This window comes from Rhinopithecus bieti, unplaced genomic scaffold (assembly GCF_001698545.2).
Source record: "Rhinopithecus bieti isolate Rb0 unplaced genomic scaffold, ASM169854v2 scaffold_13014, whole genome shotgun sequence".
In the NCBI taxonomy this organism is placed as follows: Eukaryota; Metazoa; Chordata; class Mammalia; order Primates; family Cercopithecidae; genus Rhinopithecus; species Rhinopithecus bieti.
In genome coordinates this window covers 147,755-171,918 of record NW_016807364.1, presented here as the reverse complement: position 1 = coordinate 171,918, position 24,164 = coordinate 147,755, and the positions used below count along the sequence as shown (strand labels likewise).

General features: G+C 47.5%; 1 protein-coding gene across 1 annotated transcript in view; it reads right to left on the bottom strand.

Annotated features, from left to right (window-relative positions):
* EVX1 (even-skipped homeobox 1) overlaps positions 1 to 22,503 on the bottom strand; it is a 31,493-nt gene extending 8,990 nt beyond the window's left edge. The window contains exons 1-2 of the mRNA XM_017881445.1: positions 22,422 to 22,503; positions 12,338 to 12,411 (exon numbers count right to left, since the gene is read on the bottom strand). The gene's annotated coding sequence lies outside the window, so the exon portion shown is untranslated. The remainder of the gene's footprint in view (positions 1 to 12,337; positions 12,412 to 22,421) is intronic.
* Positions 22,504 to 24,164: the final 1,661 nt, after the last annotated feature.

The window sequence follows — 24,164 nt, the reverse complement described above, 5'->3', positions numbered from 1 at the left end:
AATCTAACAATCTCATTTAATTTAACAGTTCTTTAAAAGGCCTCTTGTAGAATGACCAGTGGTCTTGACTCAGATGGCCAGGTCATGGCTGAGTGTCAAACCAGGCTGAGTCTTCCTTCCAAGGCCATGTCCCTTCCTGGCCTTCAGGTATGCCTCAATCCGCAGCAATGCTTTAACTCTCCATAAGGCAACCCTCCACAAAGCCTCAGCCTTTGCTGGGGTTTAGGCAGGTCTATGGGCCTCTCAGAGACTGTCCTGCCTGCCCTTAGAAGCACCTGCACGGCTGGAAGGTTCAGGGCCCACAGAGCTGGACGGACTAGTCCTCACCTGGCCACCCCCATCCCTCACCCACACCACATACATGCTTTCCCAGGAGGGCAAACAGAAATTCCTTTAGAAGTCTGGAGTTCCCGCATAAGAGCAGTCAGGCTGGGCGAGTTGGCTCACACCTGTAATCCCAGCACTTTGGGAAGCCGAGGCGGGTGGATCACGAAGTCAGGAGATCGAGACCATCCTGGCGAACACTGTGAAACCCAGTCTCCACTAAAAATACAAAAAAAATAGCCAGGCGTGGTGGTGGGTGCCTGTAGTCCCAGCCACTCAGAAGGCTGAGGCAGGAGAATGGCTTGAATCCAGGGGGCGGAGCTTGCAGTGAGCAGAGATCATGCCACTTCACTCACTCCAGCCTGGGCAACAGAGCGAGACTCTGTCTCAAAAAAAAAAAAAAAAAAAGCAGTCGCAGATCTAAGCATTTCACATGTATTAACTCTCCAGCCTCACAACAGGCTCTGAGGAAGACAGCATGAATCATCCCTATTTTGTAGCTGAGAAACCCGAAGCACAGACAGAAAGCTGATGTGTAAATGAGCATCAGGATTCAACCCCTCCCTCCAGCTCAAAGGCCACTCTCACAATTTGAGCATTAGGAAGGTGCTAAGCATTGCCTTCTGAGACTTCCCTTCCAAAAATTCAACTTGTGATTTTTGTGGCCAAAACCTCTTCTCTACTTCATTTCTAGATTAACTCACAGAGGGGGTTAGGAGAGCCACCCTCAGGAATGTAGGGCAGGAGAACTGCTCTGCGTAAGCATGTGGGAAGGGTCTCAGGGCCTGAGGCCAGAATGTCAGAAATATCACTGCAGCTGCTGATACTGGAGACCCTAAGAGACAAAGCCCAGTCCCTCGCTGACCATTGCAATCCATTGAGGCCCTGAGAACCTTTCTGTAAAGGAGCGGGACTCACCAAGGTCACCCAGACAGTTTTAACCTCTTAGGAATTAAGGTCCCTTCACATAGGCATCAGCCCTCTTCCCAGGAAAATGCAGAGGCAGAGAAGTTGGCCTTCAGTTCCCAGATCCCCCATCCCCTACTCCCTTGGAGCCACCATACTCCAGGCACAATTCCCTGAGCCATTTCATAGGGAGTGTAGCTTTACCAGGATATTTTCCCTTACATGGCTGCTACCTCCTTCAAACTGAACTCCAGGATTGATTGGTCCAAGGGGCAAAACCCAAGAGTCTGGCCAGGCCTGCCCACACCTGCAACCTGGCTGGGGACATCCTCTATGTTCTGCATGTGTCTCCATCCAAATCTCTAGGCTCTGGACCTGCATCAGAGAGAGAATGACCCTGCTGGGGTTTCTTCTGTAAAAGACTTGGACACTTCCTTTGGGATAAAGGGAACCCAGAGTCCAGGGAACTGTCCTGTTATTATCACCGTATTGCACTATTGCTTCCTTTCCATTATTGAGAAGAGATTGGAGTGGGGTCAGGGGAGGATATGTTTTCAGGATCTTTTGTTTGTTTTTAATAGATTTTGTCCAGACACAAATCCTTTCCAAGCACTGGACTATCCAAGGTCCAGACAAACCTGACCACCTTGCTCCGGTCCCCTGCCATGGGGCACCATCTCCACCCTCTTCCACCCCTGCACTGTAAGAGGTAACCTGCCCACTGCTGCGCCTGTCAGGGCCACCCAACCAGGGGAATGCAGGACCCCAAATCTGGATGGAGGCATCATTTCAGGCCCCTCGAGTTGTAGAGGGCAACTCAACGGTCCCAAAATGCTTCCTCCCAGGTGCAGGTCTCTCTCTGTCTCTGTGTGCTCTCTGACCCTCTGTCTCAGTTCCCAAGCTGAGGAGGCCAAAGCCCCTTCCCCTCTCCCTGACCTAGAAGACTCGGTGGCGCCTAATAAGGAGCAGAGGAGTTGGTTTACCAGGTGTGGGATGGGAGAACTGCCCCGACACCCCCTTCCCCCACCCCAGGCAAGGAAGTCCAACTAGTTGGGCGGGCTTAGCCTCTCCCTCCCGTGAAATGAAAAACTCTCTCTGTGCGGAGTTCTGGGGACTGACTTGCCTAGAGACCCCTCCTGGCCCAGACTAGTCCCCATCCCCCTCCTACTGAGCTTCGGAGCGCCCGACGAGGTACAGTCCCTCCCGTGGTGCAGCGGGAAAACGGACTCTCCGAGAGGTTGAGGAATTTGCTCAGAGTCACACAGCGGGGAAGAGGCCGAGCGGGGATTTTAGCGCAAGTTGTCCAGACTCCAAGGGCCAGATTCTCCTTTGACGTTGACGCCGTGCCCCAGGACCGAGGACTGCTTTCCCTAACACCCAGACAAGTGCGATGCCTTGGGTATGATTGAAAGACCCGGATAGGGGCCCCGCTTCCCAGGTAATTAAGTTTCTGTGATTCTCCAGGTGGGCTGGGCGGATGCGCGGTGAGCGATGCGCGGGAGCCAGGTGAGGCTGGTATCCGAGGAGCGGAGCACGAGGGCCGGGTGGCTCACCGGGAGGGGCCGCAGGGCGCCACGGCGTGGAGGGACTGCGCGCTCCCAGTCCAGAAGCCTGGCGGTGAGTCTGTGCGGGTGAGTTTCAGAGGGTGGGGGACCGGCTATTAGGGGCATGTTGCAGCGGGAGGAGGGTAGGAGGGATGCCAGCCCAGAAGCCAGGGAGCCGCTGGCTCCGGACTGAAGCACGCTCCACAGGCTGGGCTCTGGCCGGGAATGTCAGTCTCTCCCCTTGCCCCAGGTGCTGCCTGGAGCCCCTGAGCGTCCCTTTCCGTCCTGGAAGCTGGTCAGTCTCCCTGTCCTTTCTCCGTGGCCCCTTTCTGCGCCCTCCGCCCCTCTCCGCCTCGGTGACAAAGCGCAGCTCCCGTACTGCTGTCTTGGTGCGCCCCCAACTGCCGATCGCCAGAGGCGGAAGTCGCGGCGCGTCCCAGCATCCTCGCTGGCTCGGATCCCGCGGCTCTGCCGGGAGCAGCGGCCCCAATCCCCCAACCCCAGAGGGCAGCCGGTCTTGACTGGGTAGGGAGTTCCACCCGGCCCTATGCGTCCGCTCTCTGAGCTGGACCCTAAGCGAGATGGGTGGTGGGTCACAGCCCCTTAGCCTCGGCTTCTCTAGACAGTTATTAACCGCGGGTGGGGCGGGAAATAACAAGCAGTTCTCCTGTGAGCTCCTTCCTCTGATCCCCACCCCACCTGGCCCTGTCCTTTGAGAGGAAACACTGAACACCTTCTCCCAAACTTCCCCCCCACACATCAGCCAAGGTCTGGATAAGGAGGGTCTCATGGGTGAGAGTGCCTGGTCAGCCTATATGTTCAATCATGCCACCAACACACTAGTCGGCCCCATTTGTTGTGGCTCAGGAAGTCCAGGCTGTGGGGAGCCCCTGGACACTCCTATCTCTGTAGCTGCTGGGACTCTTTCTTGGGCCTGACTTACATCTGATGACCATTTCTAATAAGACAGCCTTACAGCAACTCTTCTCAGATTCCCTATGACAGTGATCCTTGTGTGGTCCCCATGTCACCTGGAAACCAAACAGAAATGAAATTCCTAGGCCCCTCTCTGGACCTATTGAATCAGAAATTCTGGGGGTGGGCCCAGCAATGGTTTAACAAGCCCTTCAGGTGATTCTAATGCATACTCAACTTTAAGAACTGCAGCCCTACGAATTCCATTATTCGACTTGGTAAGTTTCTGTGATTCTCCATTCTGCCTGGAATGGCTTTATTTTTATTTTTTTATTTTATTTGTTTGAGATGGGGGTCTCACTGTGTTGCCCAGGCTGATCTTGAACTCCTGTGCTCAAGTATTCCCGTCACCTTGGCCTCCCAAGTGCTGTGATTACAGGCATAAGCCACCGCAGCCAGCCTGGAATGGCTTTTTGAAAGTGTATCTTTAAAAAATAATAACAATAAAATAAAATAAAAATAAATAATAATCCCTAGTACAGATTTCTGCATCTGTTACCCCCTGCTCCTTCCACCTTATCACCTCCATGTATCTCTTTGGGCACTAACTTATTACCTAATGATGCCATTATCTAACTTAGCTTCTAACTCATCCTGTCATTCATCCACTGCCTAAGGACATGGAAATCCTCACTCTGTGACAGCAGGTTAGAAACTGCTCTGGAACTGCAGGAGCTGGAGGAAGGTGGAAAAATTGTCCAACCTAGAGATTTCTTTCACAAAAGGGGAACAGAAGCCTTGAAATGTGATTGGCTTGCTGGCTCTAAAATGGAGAAGGCCAGGTGTGGTGGCTCACGCCTGGAATCCCAGCACTTTGGGAGGCCAAGGCGGGCAGATCACCTGAGCTCAGGAGTTTAAGACCAGCCTGGCCAACGTGGTGAAACCCTGTCTCTACTAAAAATACAAAAATTAGGCGGGCATGGTAGTGGGCGCCTGTAATCAGCAGGCTGAGGCAGGGAGAATTGCTTCAATCTAGGAGGCGGAGGTTGCAGTAGCGAGCCGAAATCATGCCACTGCACTCCAGCCTGGGTGACAGAGCTAGAGTCTGTCTCAAAAAGAAAGCAAATGGTTTTAGTAGGAGCCAAAAAAGCCTCAGTCATGTAGCTGTAGATGTAGATGCTTTTTCTTTCAGTCATATTTTTCTAGTATCAGGCTTACTCTGGGATGCTATTTGATAAATTAAACTTACAGCAAATGTTGCAAATTAGGCAGTATGGGGCCAAGGTGCCACCAAGAATACCCGAGAGTAATACCCTATATCCAAGAATAAAGATATCTACAAGTATCTTCTGTGTACTGGATAGTACACAAGTATTATGGCACTTAATTCTTACAACTCTAGAAGGTAAGCGACTACATAATTATCATCCCCATTCTATGGATGGAGAAACTAAGTGAAAGAAGGGTTAAATGCTTGCTCAGGATCACATAGCCTATTAGTGGCAGAGACGAAATTTGAATTCTAGCAGTGTGATGCTAGGAGTCAGGCTCCTACTCATTAGGCTCAATCCCTGTCTGTGACTACCGTGTGATCCCAAAAGATAGATTTCATTTCCAAAGGTGACCAAAGTAGTTGAAGCCCTGGAAGAACACTGGAACTTCTTCTAGGATAACTACTATCACTATTAATAATAATTAAGTTAGATGGTCTCTTCTTTTCCAAGTAACATTTTCACACCCACTGACCCATTTAATGCAATAGTCTTATCAAATGGAAAGAGCAGCTATTATTATAATCCCCACTTTACAGACGAGGAAGCTGAGACCAAGAGAGATTAGAGCCTCCCCCATGATCACTCAGCTAATAGATGGCAAATCAGGGAACCCTGTTACTCCTTTCGACTTCCTTGTCTCTGTTTCTTATTTTTCTTTCATTTCCACGTCAGACACATATTCACAGATCATCATATTAATCCATCTATTACTTTAGGCTGCTCAGGCAGACTTGTGTCCAGCAGTTTTTTTTTTGTTTGTTTGTTTGTTTGTTTGTTTTGCTTTGTTTTGTTTGAGACGGAGTCTCGCTCTATTGCCAGGCTGGAGTGCAATGGCATCATCTTGGCGCACTGCAACCTCCACCTCCCAGCTTCAAGCAATTCTCCTGCCTCAGCCTCCCAAGTAGCTGGGACTACAGGCATATACCACCACACCTGGCTAATTTTTGTGTTTTTCTTTTCTTTCTTTCTTTCTTTCTTTTTTTTTTTTTTTTTTTTTTTTTTTTTTTTTTTTTTTTTTTTTTGAGACAAAGTTTTGCTCTTTTGTCTCCCAGGCTGGAGTGCAAGGGCACAATCTCAGCTCACCACAACCTCCACCTCCCAGGTTCAAGAAATTCTCCTGCCTTGGCCTCCCAAGTAGCTGGGATTGCAGGCATGTGCTACCACACCTGGCTAATTTTTTTGTATTTTTTTTAGTAGAGTAGTGGTTTCTCCATGTTGGTCAGGCTGGTCTTGAACTCTTGACCTCAGGTGATCCACCTGCCTTGGCCTCCCAAAGTGCTGGGATTACAAGCTTGAGCCACCGCACCTGGCCTATTAATTTGTGTGTTTTTAGTAGACACGGGGTTTCACCATGTTGGCCAGGCTGGTCTCAAACTCCTGACCTTGTGATCTGCCTGCCTCAGCCTACCAAAGTGCTGGGATTACAGGCATGAGCCACCATACCCAGCCATGTCCAGTGTTTTATTAGCTCCTCTCCAGGTTCCTAATGAAGTTGGAGGTGCCAGAATTGTTCTTTTCAGTTTCCAGTTGAGGAAGCCAAGATTCGGAGAGTTCGGAGGACTTGGCCAAGTTCACAGAGCCATGACAAGAATCAGTCTCAGACTCTTCATGGGGCAAGAATATGAACTTTGTAAAGAATTCTGCAGAATGAATAAATTATTCTAGGTCCCCGCCTCATCCTTAAGGCCTAGAAATACTGACAGATGCACAAAAAGGCAGATGGTTGTGAAATGCTACCAACACTTTTAATTATACATGACATAACGTTTTGGTTTTGGTTTTGGTTTTTTTTTTTGAGATGTTGTCTCGCTCTGTCACCCAGGCTGGAGCGCAATGGCATAATCTTGGCTCACTGCAACCTCTACCTCTTGGGTTCAAGTGATTCTCCTGCCTCAGGCTGGGCGTGGTGGCTCAAGCCTGTAATCCTAGCACTTTGGCAGGCCAAGGCAGGCGGATCACCAAGTCAGGAGATCGAGACCATCCTGGCTAACACAGTGAAATCCCGTCTTTACTAAAAATACAAAAAAATTAGCCAGGTGTGGTGGCAGGCATCTGTAGTCCCAGCTACGCAGGAGGCTGAGGCAGGAGAATGGCTTGAACCAGGGAGGCAGAGCTTGCAGTGAGCTGAGATTGCACCATTACATTCCAGCCTGGGCAACAGAGCAAGACTCTGTCTCAAAAAAAAAAAAAAAAAAGAAAAAAAAGAAAGAAAGAAATAACTACATAGCAAAACAAGGATGCATTAATGCATTTGTTGGAAAGCAGCAGATGTGGAGATGGTAAATGTGGAATTGAAATAAAGAATTATCTGGCTGCTATCTTTGCAGTGCTATAGTAAATGGCATCCAGGATTTTGTGTCATTTTTGCAAAAGACATTCACTGGGATTTGGAATAGTGAGAAGAAAATCAAGGCGTGCCTGGTGTGATAAGGGAATGTTCCTTTTGTAGTAAAGGCATAAGATGATCCATAAATAATAACAGAGTACAATTGCTGCCCTCTTAATTACAGTGGCGATTTAGAATAATGATTAAGTGCCCATACGTAAATTAGACTGCTTGGGTTCTAATTTGGCCCCATCTGTAAAATGGCGCCATATGAGAGTAACATGAGTTAGTACATACAGAGCACTTCCAAGAATATCTAGCATTCGCTAATCCTCAATAAATGTTAGCTATTACTACTGTGGCATGTTACTTCCCTGAATGTGAGCCTGAGGAATTTCAGTAAGTTTATGTACTGAAAGGAAGATGAAAGAGGCAACAACTCCATACCTGGAACAAATATACTAGTGGGTGGCCACTTATATTTAGAGCCAAATAAATTCTGGCCCATTGGAAGGTCAGCAGAAATGTCCTGTAGCAGACTCCAGGCACACTCTTTAAAAGACAGAGATGTACAAGCTCTTTGCATGGTTTTCTTTCTTTTCTTTTCTTTCTTTTTTTTTTTTTTGAGACAAAGTCTTACTCTGTCACCCAGGCTGGAGTACAGTGGTGCAATCTTGGCCCACTGCAACCCACATCCAGGTAATTTTTGTATTTTTAGTATAGATGGGGTTTTGCCATGTTGGCCAGACTGGTCTTGAACGCCTGACCGCAAGTAATCCACCCATCTCAGCTTCCCAAAGTGCTGGGATTATAGGCCTGAGCCACTGCATCCGGCCAATGGTTTTCTTTATCATTCCTCCATCCTGTTGCCTGGATGGAGCTTGTCTACTGACATCTTGGGCCTGGATAAGGTAGAGCAACAAGGTAGAAGCAGCTCAGATCTCTGACATCATGAAGCATCACACCAGCCCTGGAGCCCCTATCCAGGCTTTTAGGTGGAAAACTGTAAACCTTTATCTTGCTTAAGCCCTGCTTATTTTAAGTTTTCAAAGACTGGAAGCCAGAGCTACTCCTCACTAGCACAATTATCTGAGACCAAATTATTGGCCTGTAGGTGATAAGAATATGCTATGCCTGTGCCGTACTCTGCCTTGCAAACATAAAAGTAAAGAGAACAGGGTCACAAGGACCGAAAGTCTACAAGAGAATGGGAAATGAAGGAGCCATGTTTTCCAAATGAGAGAGAAAAGAAGAAAATGTAAGTTTCCCAAGTCTTTCTGAGTGGTGATAAAGGGGTATGCATATGTGTTCATATATATTTTTCACTGACAAATTATACATCTTCATAGAACTTTAGGCTATAGTTAACATTTTTCCAGGCAGGCAGCTGAACCTTTTCCAGGCAGGCAGACTCAATTATTTTACGTGTACAACATGCCACTTTTTTTTTTTTTTTTTTTGAGACGGAGTCTCGCTCTGTCGCCCAGGCTGGAGTGCAGTGGCTGGATCTCAGCTCACTGCAAGCTCCGCGTCCCGGGTTCACGCCATTCTCCTGCCTCAGCCTCCCGAGTAGCTGGGACTACAGGTGCCCGCCACCTCACCCAGCTAATTGTTTTGTATTTTTAGTAGAGACGGGGTTTCACCGTGTTAGCCAGGATGGTTTCGATCTCCTGACCTCGTGATTCGCCCGTCTCGGCCTCCCAAAGTGCTGGGATTACAGGCTTGAGCCACCGCGCCTGGCCCATGCCACTTTAAAAATAAATTATTTTGCCGGGCGCAGTGGCTTAAGCCTGTAATCCCAGCACTTTGGGAGGCCGAGACGGGCGAATCACGAGGTCAGGAGATCGAAACCATCCTGGCTAACACGGTGAAACCCNTCGCCCGGCTAGTTTTTTGTATTTTTTAGTAGAGACGGGGTTTCACGGTGTTAGCCAGGATGGTTTCGATCTCCTGACCTCGTGATTCGCCCGTCTCGGCCTCCCAAAGTGCTGGGATTACAGGCTTGAGCCACCGCGCCTGGCCCATGCCACTTTAAAAATAAATTATTTTGCCGGGCGCAGTGGCTTAAGCCTGTAATCCCAGCACTTTGGGAGGCCGAGACGGGCGAATCACGAGGTCAGGAGATCGAAACCATCCTGGCTAACACCGTGAAACCCCGTCTCTACTAAAAAATACAAAAAACTAGCCGGGCGAGGTGGCGGGCGCCTGGGAGGCTGAGGCAGGAGAATGGTGTGAACCCGGGAGGCGGAGCTTGCAGTGAGCTGAGATCTGGCCACTGCACTCCAGCCTGGGCCACATGGCAAGACTCCGTCTCAAAATAAATAAATAAATAAATAAATTATTTTACCTGCACAGTGATAACACCTAAGTGAGATATTAAGGAGGGATTGTGAAGGGGACAAATAAAATGATTTTCTGGAGATAGAATGAAAATGAACAAGCCTTTCTCAGGAGACTAAATGAGAAAAACAGTTAGCTCTGCTATTTCTGTTCCCAATTTGCTGTAAGACCTTAAGTGAGCTATTAAACATCTTGGACTTTATTAAAATGGGGTGGTAATTTCATATAGAGTGGGTGTTGTTAAGCCTTCTTGATTTCAAATCCAAATTGAGTTTCTCCCACAGAAACTGCAGCTTTTGTAAGCTGTTCACTTACTCCTAGGGAGGTAAGAAGATATGTCTGAAGAGCTAATGCAGTCACAGATAAATATTCCATATGTTAACATAAATGCCTCAAACTTTCATTTCCTTAAGGAGAAACATCTAAGTCTCTGGCCTGCTTTGCACGCTTTAGTCTTGGGTGGGGAATGCTCCCAAGTAAAATAAGAAGCCATTTCAGAAGTATTTCTTTTCCCCACACTGGTTGTTATCTCCAGCCATTCATTTTCCCTCCTCTGTGTTTCCCTGTACTGGTTTTAAGATAGGGAGTTTCCACCCCTATGGGCCTTCTGATAGTCTAGCCACTTCTTTCTGGTTTCCAAATGAAAAATGGAGGACAGAACTCAGAACTGTGACAGGGCTGGCAAGTGACATGGCTGTTACTTTTCCATTCTCCCTTTACCCTGGAGGTGGCAAGTATGAAGGTTTGGGAAACATTCCCCTGATAACTGGATGCACTGATTTCCAATGGGATTGGATCAGTAAGTTCAAATACAATTGCCATAGTATGGCCAGGTGTATTTTTAGACTATGCAAGAAGATAAGGAATATCTGCCCACAGTTTGATGCAGTCGTTTCTTAGGCAAGAACCCAGAACCTGGAAGCTGATGGCAAGACACAAGCCAGTCCTCATGGACTCCCTCCATTCTATAGCTACAGACAAAGCAGTGGAAGCTCAGCTGGTCTGAGCAATGACTAGATGTTGAGTCAAAGCCTGAGAGCCCAAGCAAGGGTCATATGCAACATCTTTGGTCATAGGCTGTGTTTTACTGGGGCCCCTGTGCGGTCAGGAGAAGGGGCTAATGGTCAGAAACATGGGCTCTAGGTGTGCCCCTGCTGCTCTCTGGCTGGGTAGTCCTGCAGAAGTGTCTCTGCCCTCCTCTGGGCTCTCATCAGTGAATAAAGTGCTAATCTCAACTCTGCCACACCCTGGTAACCTTGACCAATTCACAGCATCAAATATCAGTGGGAGCTAAAGGGGTCTATTTTTCAGGGTGCCCCCACCATGGGTATTCTGTGACTCCAACAGGGGACACACATCAGTGACTACAGGAGTGGGCTGGTAACAGAAATGTAACAGAAATGAGAGAAATGACCATGGTCACATTTGGGAATTGAGAAGACTGGGGTCACAGAATCTCAGCTCCAGCTGATATCATTGTTAGGTATTTCATTTTCAAGTGTTTCTACATGTTGGCAACTAATTCGAATTGTTGTAAAATTCTATATTGGCCAAAAAATGACTCTAGGACAGAAATGGCCTACTAGGTCAACTGGAATCATCTACAGTCCACTGACCCAAGGAAGAGACCAACTAGGTGGGAACCTGGGGGGCAATGTCCCCCATGCGCAGTGGCCCCAGGTACTGACCAGAGCTGGGGGTCACCCATCTGAGATCCTCAGCCTCACTGCAGCCACCGGGCTTCAGTGTCCCCAGCTTCCTCTGCATTTCTGAGGTGGTGTAACCGGGCCTATTCTCTATACACAAGTAGGGGCCGACAGGCTTGAGCGCCTGCCGGGAGTCCCGGCAGACCGGGAGCAGCGCGAGTCGCCTGCGGACCTGGAAGCCAGGGCAGCGCGAGGGACTCTCCAAGCTGGGGACAGGTTCTACTGCGGCATGCGGTTTAGGGGCGCTGGCTGAGATCCGAGGAAGCAGAGGCAGACGGGGCACCGAGTCGCGTACTCTCGGCAGTGGCCTCTGCGGGCTCTGCGGGTTGCAAACTCCCGGGTGCCTGCAAATGCCGGATGATGCGGCTTCGGCGGCTCAGGCTGCGCTCATGGTCCGCCAAGAAAACCCAGGGCGCACGGCTTCCCGGGTTTGCGCACCACGGAGGGAATTCCCTAAAGCGAATGTTTTGAATTTATGGGGAGGAAATTTGACCTGCTAGGAGCGGTGGTCTGATGTCTCAGCCCATTCCTTCCTGAGTGTTAAAAATGAATTCTCGGCCGGGCGCGGTGGCTCAAGCCTGTAATCCCAGCACTTTGGGAGGCCGAGACGGGCGGATCATGAGGTCAGGAGATCGAGACCATCCTGGCTAATACGGTGAAACCCCGTCTCTACTAAAAAATACAAAAAACTAGCCGGGCGACGAGGTGGGCGCCTGTAGTCCCAGCTACTCGGGAGGCTGAGACAGGAGAATGGCGTGAACCCAGGAGGCGGAGCTTGCAGTGAGCTGAGAGCCGGCCACTGCACTCCAGCCTGGGCGGCAGAGCAAGACTCCGTCTCAGAAAAAAAAAAAAAAAAAAAAAAAAAAATGAATTCTCCATCTGCTGAGAAAAGCTCACGCTTCCGGCGGCGGTGTCCGGGCCCTCTAAGTTACTGGGATACCTGCTGACACCCCAGCCCCTGCGGATCCTCTCCCCGACCTGCCCTTCCCCTCCGACACTCACCAGTACTTCCTGGGCTGGTATTCCTTTGGAGACCCCCTCACCTATTCCAGGCTGTCCTCCACTGAGGCGAAGCTCTATGAATTTTAAAGAAGCCCAATTTCAATATAATTCACGTTGCGTAAAAGAACTTTGAAGACGAACTACATCGTGCAAGGACACTGTCACCCTCAAACCATTGGTGAAACGTTAAAACAAACAACAAAACGGCAAAACCTTTTTGAAGGCAATTTTGACATTTATGAATTTACAGTTATTATTCGGTTTGTCCCTTAAATGTCACTTCTGAAAATTTGCATATTTTTCATTATCACTAAAATAATCTAGTAAATATTCCCGAACGAATGCATTCAACAATATTTACTAGATTATTTTAGTGATAAGGAAAAAGTGGAAATAGCTGATAGTCATCAATGTATAAATAAAATGATGGTTAAATAAAATGATGAACATTCATATAAAGGAATACTCTATATTCAGAGGAGATCTGTGTGCTCACAGGCAAACAGGTCTAAGCATACTTTAAATGAAAAAGGATAATTTGTGTAATATGATTCCACATTTGTAAAAATGGAGAAAGAAATTATAAGCAAATGTCTGCAAGCAATCAGATATGATTAGTGACTTAATTTCATGGATAGTTATATAGGAAATATATGTATATTTTTATATGCACATAGATATGGAGGAATATACATTCAACTGTTACTTTGGGATTATGGGGACATATGGGGCATTAACTTGCCACACTATATCTTCAAAAACTGATTATCTTTTTAAATGAGCATGCATTAGTTTTGTATTTCCTCCCACACAAAACAATAAAGGTTTTTAAAAACTGTACCTCTTCCCCATCCCAAGGCCACCAGCTTGTGATCACTTGACCACTTTTCTCTAATCTTTTCATTACTATGTTAATCATCCTTTCAAACTCTTTCCCTCCCTGTACAGCATCCAAGAAATCTGCATTCCTTTCACTTAAATTTACAAATTGCCTGTTTTATACATGCAAATAGTTTTAAATTACTTAAATCAAAAGAATGAAAGAAATGAGAATATTATTTTCACTTAATCTATCCATACAATTTAAATGAAAAAATGGTGCAATACTTTTTGGGCCTTGGAAGCACTGAAATTTTCAATCCATTACTTTTCAAGTTCTGTATAGATATGGCCTGTTTTTTCTTCTAGTGGCACACATATTCTTCCTCAATGCAGCAAACCAAAATAGTGGTTCTTTCAGGCATAATTTTTCTATTCAATCCAGAAAGACTCCCTATTCCATGGAGAAAATAGCATTGGAAAGGTAAAGAGGGACAGGAATGAGGCAAAGGGCACAAGGATGAAGAAGGGACCTGGAATGAGACCGGGGGAGGGGGAATGGAGCTTGGCACATGGTCCAAGTAACTCTGAGATTGTTTACATCAGTCTGAATGTTGTCCCCAAAACGTGAGCTCAGTTCATACTCTGGGAAATGAGCATAGCCACACTTCAAACACAGAAGTGAAGGGGTTGTCTGGCATTTTAAGATATTCATATACAAAAATGATATCCATGCTGGATATCATCCATGCAATAGGTGGTGGAGCAAATCCGTCTCCCAGCAAGATATCTGGTGTAGTTCATACTTGTACATAAAACAACATCACATTTTTAAAGCAAAGTCTCAGAATGTTCCAGGCTCATGAATCCACACAACATAATTCCAGATTTTTGCCCAGAAACCTGACATTTCTCTCCTCCTTTTTATATGTATTAATAGCAACAGGGTAAAATGCAGGTGCTTTGGAACAAGCTACTTGGGTTCAAATCCTGACCCTGCCATGTATTAGCTTATGACTGTGGTCAAGGTATTTACATTCTCTATGCTTCAAGTTCATCATCTCAAAAATGAAGATAATAACACTACTCATTTTGTATTTTATACGGAAAGCTTTTAGAATAGTGCCTGGGCACACACTGAGAGTTTAATAAAAGTTAGCCACAATTATTATGCACTCTTTTACACTCCCCCAAAAGCTTATTTGTCTCCATTCTTCCCTCTGTAAGAAACTACCACCTCCACATTCTCTGAGTTGTCTTAGTTCCATTCTCTTATTTAACGGAGATTCTAACCATGGTTCCTCCCGTGCTGTTTGCCTTCTCTCTCCTACCCAATGGGAGTTGGCAGAGTCTAAAAAACACCTAATAGGAAACCTAGATTCTATTCCCCCTCTTCTCCTGTGATATTTTGGGTTTTTAAAACAACTTTATTGAAGTATATGTTATACATCATAATATTAGGGTGTACAAAACCATGATTTTTAGTAGCTTTACCAAGTGGTACAACCATCACGATAAATCCATTTCAGAACATTTTCATCTCCCCAACCCATGAGATCCCGCAGGTTTTTTTTTTTTAAGTTAATTCCTCTTCCCACCTCCAGCTTGAGGCAACCGCTAATGTTCTATCTCCATAAATTTACCTTTTCTGGACATTTTAGATAGACATAATCACACAAGGGGTAGTCTGTTGGGTCTGGCTTCTTTCACTTAGCATAATTTTTGAGGTTCATCCATGCTATAGTAAATATCAGTAGTTCCATACAGTTTTATCACCTATAAAATCAGAATGAATTTTTTCTGCCATGTCTAAGAGAATCATATAAGAATATTGATAATATATATTGAAAGCTAACTAGTATTGCATCTACATTACTTTAGGCACTGAGCTAAGTGCTTTATTTGCATCGTAGAAATTAAACTGCACAACAGCCTTATGGGCTAACTAGGTGATATTGTTACATCCATTTTCAAGTTGAGGAAGCTAAAGTTTAGAAATATGTAAACAGACTTGCTGAAGGTAACAAAGCAAATAGGTGGCAGAGTGGCGGCTCAAATCTAGGTGTCTGTAACTCCAAAGCCAAAGGCAGAGTCACCTTGCATTCAAAATACCAAAGGCTCTTTGCACTCAGTACCCTTCCATCATCACAAAAACAAACACACAAAACCCAGGGAAGTCTTCCTATCAACCCCACTGAACATGGAGAAATGGCCAGTGCCTTGTCAACTGTAAATCTCCACTCATATGGAAGGAATTGTTACTCCATCATTTTCTCCATACCTACCACTGCCCTTGTTAGAGAACATTTAACCCCCTTGGGAAGGCACTGGTGGCCTGAAGGACTCAGGTCTGCTGATGAGGATTCTGATTTCTGATGAGGTTGCCCTAGGGAGTGCCCTGGTGCATCTCCAGGCCAGGGAGCCCAGGAAGGGAGGTTGGTCCTTTACCTAATCACCCTGTCTTCACAGGGGATGAATGTGCAGGGAGAAAACTCTTTAGGGATCTACACCTCCTACTGTTAATTTTCAGGTTGGAATTCATGGCAGTACATTATAACAATTAGGCTGGACCTTCCAACCTACTACCTCCTTTCTTAAAGAGGGAAGAATGGAGACAAATAAGCTTTTGGGGGAGTGTAACAGAGGGAGTAATAATTGTGGCTAATTTTTATTAAACTCTCAGTATGTGCCCAGGCACTGTTCTAAAAGCTTTCTGCATAAAACATAAAATGAGTTTTCATTTTGAGATGACTGCTTTAGAAGACTGCTCAGTAGAAGGATTCTATTTGCACAGGAAGAAACACTCTTCTCTAAAGCCACCTATGAGAACTTTTCAGTTGGTAAAGTAGTGAAACCTTGGGGTTTTATGATGAGTCACAGGCCTCACATTTCTTCCAGCAGATCTGCCAAAGACATTCACCTGCAAATGTGTATTGTCATGAATGTGTGAATAACATTTGTGTTAGTAATCATAAATACAAGAAGCCACACTCAAATTGTGTCCTATTATTTCTAAAATGCACCCAATCCACCCTTATCAGTCACAGGAGGAAGGGTCCTTAGTGTGAAGGCCAGATGCCTTACTCTACTGAGGAGCTCCAGAGAGATCACAGGAGGTAGCCAGGGTGTTCAGTGACAGTGGAACCGAAAACCCATCTCCAGCCCCAGAAGAAGCAAGTACTGGGATAAATCCATCCCAGCTCAACAGCAGGAAATGTAGAGAACAGGCCTCTTACTGACACACTTTATTGCAGCATGCAATACCCTCACACATTGCCAGTAAGTTTTACAGAATCATTTATTTGTTGAATGAAAGTAAATATTTGTTGGTGTTAGATGATCTTATGACTTCTGCACTTTTTGTACATAGTATTTCAATAAAGTATACCAAAAGGACACGATGCAAAATTAATATTTTAGAATGAAAAGATAAGTGCCTAGCACAGTGCCTGTTATATAGTAGGTGGGCATTAAATGCCTGTTCATGGAATACGTGATCTCGTTTGTTCCTATACCCTAGAGGCAGGCAAGCACGTATGCTCCTATCAGTGGTGTCATTCTTAAGCTTTCTTCACAGATGAGAAGTTCCCTGACCGCGAGGGTCACGCTGCTGGTTAGGGGCGCAAAGCCCCAGGTTCCTCCCACCTAGCAGAAGAGGGTGGATCACGGTTTCCACTGGGCCGCGGTCGCGCGGAGCAGGTCCCGCCACATCCCCCGGAAAGCCGGGCAAGCTGGGCTAGCGGGAGGCGGCTCTGCAAACCCGAAGCCCCGAGCGAACTCCGAGGACGCGGCCAGGTCGGGAGGAGGCCTCACCGCACCTTGGCCCGGCCTGCAGGGTCCCCGCCAGCCCCGCAGCCCGACCTCCTCCGAGGGGCTGCGGTTTCTCGCGGTCGCGGCCCGACCCCGCCCGCCACCCCAGGTCAGTCCGGTAGTGTGTCCCTCGGATCCGTGCATTCTGCGCCTGGGAGCCCTTGCCCCAGCGATGGTGCCCTCTCTCACTCATCCTGAGGAGGAGGGGGACTTCTCATCACTGGCGGATATCTTCTAAGATGGGGCCGGCAGTGGCACGGGGGAAATACAGAAATGTAAGACGCGTGCAGCTTTTTCTTTTCTCTCTCTCTCTCTCTCTCTCTCTCTCTCTTTTTCGAGATGGAGTTTCGCTCTTGTCGCCCAGGCTGGAGTGCAATGGCTCCATCTTGGCTCACTACAACCTCCGCCTCCCAGGTTCAAGCAATTCTTCTGCCTCAGCCTCCCAAGTAGCTGGGATTACAGGCATGCGTGGCCACGCCCAGCTAATTTTTTTCTATTTTTAGTTGAGACGGGGTTTCTCCATGTTGATCAGGCTGGTCTCGAACTCCCGACCTCAAGTGATCCACCAGCCTCAGCCTCCCAAAGTGTTGGGATTACAGGCGTGAGCCACCGCGCCCGGCTGCGTGCAGCTTTTTCTTATGAGAACCTTCTTAAAGCAAGCAAGGCCACAAATCAAAATCAAAGCCTCCCACTAAGTTTCCCGTTTCCCAGGCTTCACTACAGGTGCTGGGCTTCCTCCTATGGACCAGTTCAGAGCAGCTCACAGAGGCTCTCTGCCACCCAGCCACAGGACCTTGCCCAAGTCACTGACCCTCTCTGCCTGTTTCCTCATCTGTAGAATTAGGGCAACACCAGTACCTACCACATGGGGATATTGTGAGGGTTCCATGAGATCATCCCTGCAAAGCACAGCACCTGGTAGGTGCCACACAATGCCTCCTTTACCCTCCCTTCCCCTCTAGCCCAAGGGCCAGAGCTTGTTGCCGGCGTACTCCTTGCATCTCCACCTGGGACAGCCCCTTTCCACCTGCCCAGGTCATTATCTCAGCCTCCTTGCTGCCCATCCTCAACCAGACCCTGACACCCCACACCTCTTGGCACCAGGTTCATACTGCTCCATCCCTAGGTTCTTATCTCAGCCTTTGGTGCAATCATTTGTGTAGCTGTGTCACCCTCCATGTTTCCCTCACACGCAAACCCACTCATGTATGCACATTCTTATAGATGTGAAGGCTGCCTGAGGGTAAGGACCACCATGCTCATCCTAGTGCCAAGTGGGGCCAGGGCCTAGCACCACAGCACTGCACGTTACTGCCCCAATATCTGTTCGGAGGAGGCTGTGGGCTGTGGATAGAGAAGGCCAGCTCCACCTCCAGCCTCCCCCCACACACCACCCTCCACAACCCCTCCCCATCCCTGCAGCTGGTGGTGCTAAAGAGTAAACCTCCCCCCTCCCCCCAACTCAGAGGCCATATTCACCCTAGCCGTGGTGACAGGTTGATGACTCCTATAACAGGCCCCTTTCCTCTTCTGGGGGTTCCTGCCTGTATGGAGCCTGGTGGAGGGGCCACCAGCAGGGCCGGAAACCTGGGGAGAACGTCTCTGGCTGCCACTGATTTCTGTTCCTAGAACTGATGTTTTTCTACAATTACAAACTTCCCTCCTTCATTATGTCTCTCGTGCTCTCAAGGTAGTAAATACTGGGGATATATATTACATTTCCCATAACTTACTTTCAATTATCAGAAAGGCTTATGTTAATAGACACACTGTGGACAAGGAATCCGGCCCCAAAGCTCAGAATGAGGCTTCCAGAGCAGTGGCTACATCCTTAGAGATACCCACCTCCTCAACAGTTGTCCCCTGGGCCACTGTCCCTACCCAGCATATTAACAAGTGGCAGCAGAAATTAGTCGTTGAAAATATGGACCCAGCTGGGCGAGGTGGCTCACGCCTGTAATCCCAGCACTTTGGGAGGCCGAGGTGGGCAGATCACCTGAGGTTGGGAGTTCGAGACCAGCCTGACCAACTTGGAGAAACCTTGTCTCTAATAAAAATACAAAAATTAGCCAGGCATGGTGGTGCATGCCTGTAATCCCAGCTACTCAGGAGGCTGAGGCAGGAGAATCGCTTGAATCTGGGAGGCGGAGGTTGCGGTGAGCCAAGATCGCGCCATTGCACTCCAGCCTAGGCAACAAGATGGAAACTCTGTATCAAAAAAAAAAAAAAAGGAAAGAAAGAAAGAAAGAAAGAAAGAAAGAAAGAAAGAAAGAAAGAAAGAAAGAAAGAAAAAGAAAGAAAAAAGAAAAGAAAGAAAGAAAAAAGAAAATATGGACCCTAAATCCAATGCCTCAGTCCAATCCTAGTTGTTGTTCCTTAGTAGCTGGATGACCTTGGGCAAGTTACTTAAGCTTTCTAGGCCTCTGTTCACCATCTGTGAGATGAAGATGATTATAACAGTTCCTAGAGGTGTTCAACAGTTTACATGAGTTAACATTTGTAAAGTGATGAACACTTTGTAAGCACTCAACCGGTGATTTTAGTCAAATACCTAAAGCTTAATTCATCTGGCTAAATATGCCTAGCCCGAAGTGGCTATAACCCACTCTAGATGTGAAAAATATATATAAGGGTCACATAACTTAACCCTATTGTTATTGCTATTATTGCAATGCAAACTTGATAGAACTGTCCTTGTCAATTAATCAATTTCTCTTAATCTTTACCATCCTTCATTTGTGTTCTATGTGAACACATTCTGGAAAGAAAATGAAAGGAAGAAAGAAAGGGAGGAAGAGAGGGAGGGAGGGAGGAAAGAAAGGAGGTAGGGAAGGATGGGGGATGGAAGGAGGGAGATGAAGAAAAAGAAAGAGAGAGAAAGAAAGAAAGAGAGAGAAAGAGAAAGAAAGACAGAAAAGGATGGATGGATCCGGTTGAGATGTCTGGACTGTGAAAAAATTCTTTTTTTTTTTTTGAGGTGGAGTCTCACTCTGTCCACCAGGCTGAAGTGCAGTAGTATGATCTCGGCTCACTAAAACCTCTGCCTCCTGGGTTCAAATGATTCCCCTGCCTCAGCCGCCTGAGTAGCTGGGACTACAGGCGCCCGCTACCACGCCCAGTTACTTTTTGTATTTTTAGTAGGGACGGGGTTTTACCATATTGGCCAGGCTGGTCTCAAACTCCTGACCTTGAGATCCGCCTGCCTCTGCCTCCCGAAGTGCTGGGATTACAGGCGTGAGCCACCATGCCCAGCCTCCTATTTTTAAAATATTTTCCATCAGCATTATAATAGTAATACCAAGTGTTCAATAAATTATGTCAAGCTCCTACTTTCTAGGATCTTAACAGTTTCCAGAAAGCCTATGTGAGAGGAGCTTGCTGAGAGTCAGAGCTAGAGGGAAGAGATGGGTAGGAGCTGTAAGACCACCTACTGCATAAGAATCTGGTAACAGCATCCTAGACACTATCTCTCACCTCAATATGTGTAATAAGCTTTCCATTCCCTGATAACCTCAACAACCGTTTTACAAAAACCCAGCCGTTTCCCACTTCAAGGCCAAGTATGCCAAAGAAAGAGCTTTCAAAGCTACAGGAAAAGGTGAGGCCTGGATATCTTTTCCCTAGCATTTATCTTAGACAGACCCATATATACACCTAGCCCCCGACCACCTTCCCCACCCACACACACACCTATCCTGGATTCAGTGTATCTAAAGATTCGGATTGTATGCCCTGGAAGCTCAAAGTCCTTGCTTAAAGCCTTAATGAAAGTGTACCACCTTCAATAAGGAGATCAAGACAGCCCTGGGAAGGAATTCATGATCTGCCCTGCTGGAGAGGTTCAAAGAAGGAGCGGGGGTACCCTGCCCTGCTCCCCTAGCTCTCTGAAACTATACAAAGATCATTTCAAGGAAAGCACTACACTTTTTCCCAGAAATACCTGCCTCACAGAGGTCTACAATGGTGGTTCTTAAGTGGGGGCAATTTTTGCCCCCCAGGGGACATTTGGCAATGTCTGGAGACTTTTCTGGGTGTCTTAACTGGGGTAGGCACTACTGGCATCTATAAGTAGAGGCCAAAGATACTGGTAAACATCTTACAACACACAGGACAGCCCCCATGGCAAGGAATTAATCATCTAGCCCAAAACATCAATATTGCGGAGGTTTGAGAAATCCTGGCCTAGAGCAAACCCCTGCTGCCTTGGAGAAAGCATTCCCTCAGAACTCCTCCAGCCACTTAGGCAGATAGCAGACAGGAGCATCTGGAGGGAAGTCCAAGAGAATCCCTTCTCAGGCCCCAAACTAAGAATGGGGAAGTCTAGCAGACTCCTTCCTCCTTCTGCTTTGCTTCTAGAACACAAAACCCTGGCATCTGAAAAGATTAAATACAATCCATGATTCCCAGCCCGCCAGGCTGCATAACCCTGCCCCTCATATCCTATTTCCCTCCTGCATCCCCTCATTCTTGAAACACAGTTGGAAATTCAAATTGCAATCTTTACTGTCCAGCCCTCAAAGGCTCGGCCTGCTTCCTCTCCCAGGGACAAAGTCTCCTCAACGTCCTGCCTCCCTTTGAGATGAACCCCCAACCTGATTCTTTCACCAACTGTAAGTTTTTCTTCCCCATCTCCCACTACCCCTCCTTCTCTTTCTAATTAAGCTACATCCAGGGGGCTAGGAGGGAGGGGAAAGGATTCTGAAGACTTCCGTGCTGCAGGTTCTGCGGGCCTACAGCCTCATGTTTTTTGTGAGGTGCCAACCACGCTGTGATCATTAAACCCCACAGTGGTGGTGGGGATTTTCTTGTTGCTGTTAACCTGGGAGCCAGCTACATCTTGTTTATCAGACTTGTTTTAATTCAGCTTGGTCAGGTTCCAAGTGTTGAGGTGGAGATTAAAGGCAACTGAAGAATCCAATTAGCTGCTCAGTCTTCTTTAAGTCAAAAACTCAGGTCACAAACTAGATCAAAGTGAAATTATTTCTCGACAGCTCTGTTCATTAAGGGGAGGGTGGGAGCTCACACTGCTAAGCTGGGCTCATTACTGGGACTGGCATTTTAAATACAGTATCTCCCCCAAATTACATGTTTCAGAGGTCAGAGGGAGAAACACAGATTATCTTACATGAGTCTCTGGCTAATAGAAAACAGAAAGCCAAAGAATGAGCATACGACTTCTAGGAAAAGATTTAAATGAGGCTCCAATTTTCCTAGGCAGGCAAACCAAATCTGGAAACTGGAATTGGCACCAATCACTCCCAGGAGAGAATCCCTCCTCCAGGAGATGTAGAGTTGAGAAATCTAGGTCTTCCAGGTGGCTTACCATCTTCTGGAATCCTTCAAAAACTCTTTCCGCCCCTTTCCCTGGTTGGGTGCAGCTGCAAGAGAGGCCCTCTCGCTGTGCAGGCAATCCTAGCCCCAGGACCCAAGCAGCCTTTGAAGAAAAACCACTCACCATTTCTGGTCTCTGAATCCCAGGCAGAGTTAGTCCCAGTGGCAAGAGACTCCTCATGGGTCTCTCTGCGTTTCTGCAGGTTCTTTTGAATGGGCTGCAGAACAGAAGAGAAGGAGGAGGAGAGTAAAGAAGACCCTGATCAGATTTGCTTTCTATAGGGAGAATCAAACATTGGATTGCTGTGAGGGCACAGTTCTATGGGAGCGAGAGAGAGAGAGAAAGAGAGAGAGAGAGAGAGAGAGACAAAAATTGCATTCAAGAGAGCAATCACAGACACATGACCTCTTCAGTGAGCCCTGATTTTGAACTGAACCTGGATATCTACAGAAACAATGGCCTTTTTCCCTGTCCCCTCTTGCTTAGGAAATTCTGCTCAGCCTCTCAGGCAACCAGCAGCCTCTAAGTTAAAAGATCAAATATTTTAGGCCTTCAAAGCTATAGGCTTGGGGGATACCCGAACGTGGTTAAAGTTTATTTTTGCAGGCTTTAAGTTATAGCCACCTCTGAGGTGTCTGAAATCTGAACCAAGAGTGAGACCTGGCCTTAAACTTCCCAGTCTCTCTGGCCCATCCAGGTAGGGCCTCAGAGCAAAGCCACTTGCCCCTGGAAGCCCGACTCTCTGGAAAGGTGGGAGAGAGAAAGGCAGACACAGGGGAGAGGAAAGAACAAGAGGCAGGAACCTGAAAGCTTTAGTCTGCACCTCCTGCCAGGGTCTTGCTGTTCCCAAACGGCTAGTTGCTGCATAACTAACCACCCCCCTCCAAGTCTGGGGGGCCTGGGAAACTTTGTTATGCAGAGGCACTCAAAGTGTGGGGTTTACTTTGGGGCTGCAGCCACCCAGGAATCCTACTAGCCTCTTCCTCTCCTTTTCGCTTTGTAGCTACAGCCTGCACCTTCAAGGGGGAGATTGGGAGTGCAGATTTCAGGGAACTACCCCCACCATTGGTGGATCTGAGGGCCCCAGACCCTAAGCCCCAGTAAATGTAGCCCAAAGGGATTCTCTTTAGATGATTCATTTGGAGCAGGAACAAATCACGTCTAGTGGGTTTTGTTTTTCCTCTCTGTGTGAGCGTTTCCCTCCCTGGGGTTTCATCATACTCCCGGATCTTTCCATACTCGCCTGTTCTCCATGCCCTGGGGCTGCAGCAGCGCTGCCAGGCCCCAGAAAATGCACCCTGGATCCCACACAAGTTTTTTTTTTTTTTAATATGTCCCACACCACCCCACGAGCGCCCAGTAGTTTGGTTTGGTTTTGTTTTAAATCAGCGCCCTAAAACGAGTTTTAAAATCCAGTCTTTTTCTAAAGACAAAGGAGAGGACACTGAGGGCACCGGCAGTGACTCAAATGGGGTGCCTGCCCTCCTCCGCAGAGAAGCCCTCGGGCAGGCGCTGGCAGCAGCCTCTCCCCTGCCTCTCGAGGGCCGCCCTTGAGTTTCATGCCGAGGGTCGCGGAACCAGTGGCTCTCCAGGCTGTCACCCGGGGTGAGAGCCTGCACCACTCTGCGGCCCTGTTGATTTTGTCCTAAAAGCCTGAGCGAAATGGAAATACTGGGGGCCGGGGGCTGCTGTTGGCTTGTGAATGCTCGCCTTTGTCCCTCAGGCGGTCGGCCACCAGTCTGGCCATCTGTCCCTCCACTGGTCACTCTCATTTGGCAGGCGGGGCCGCAGACTACATAGAAGGAGGCCGAGGTGCATGTGTCTCGAATGGGGTTAGGTGCCAGCACGAGGCCTTACAAGGTTCCC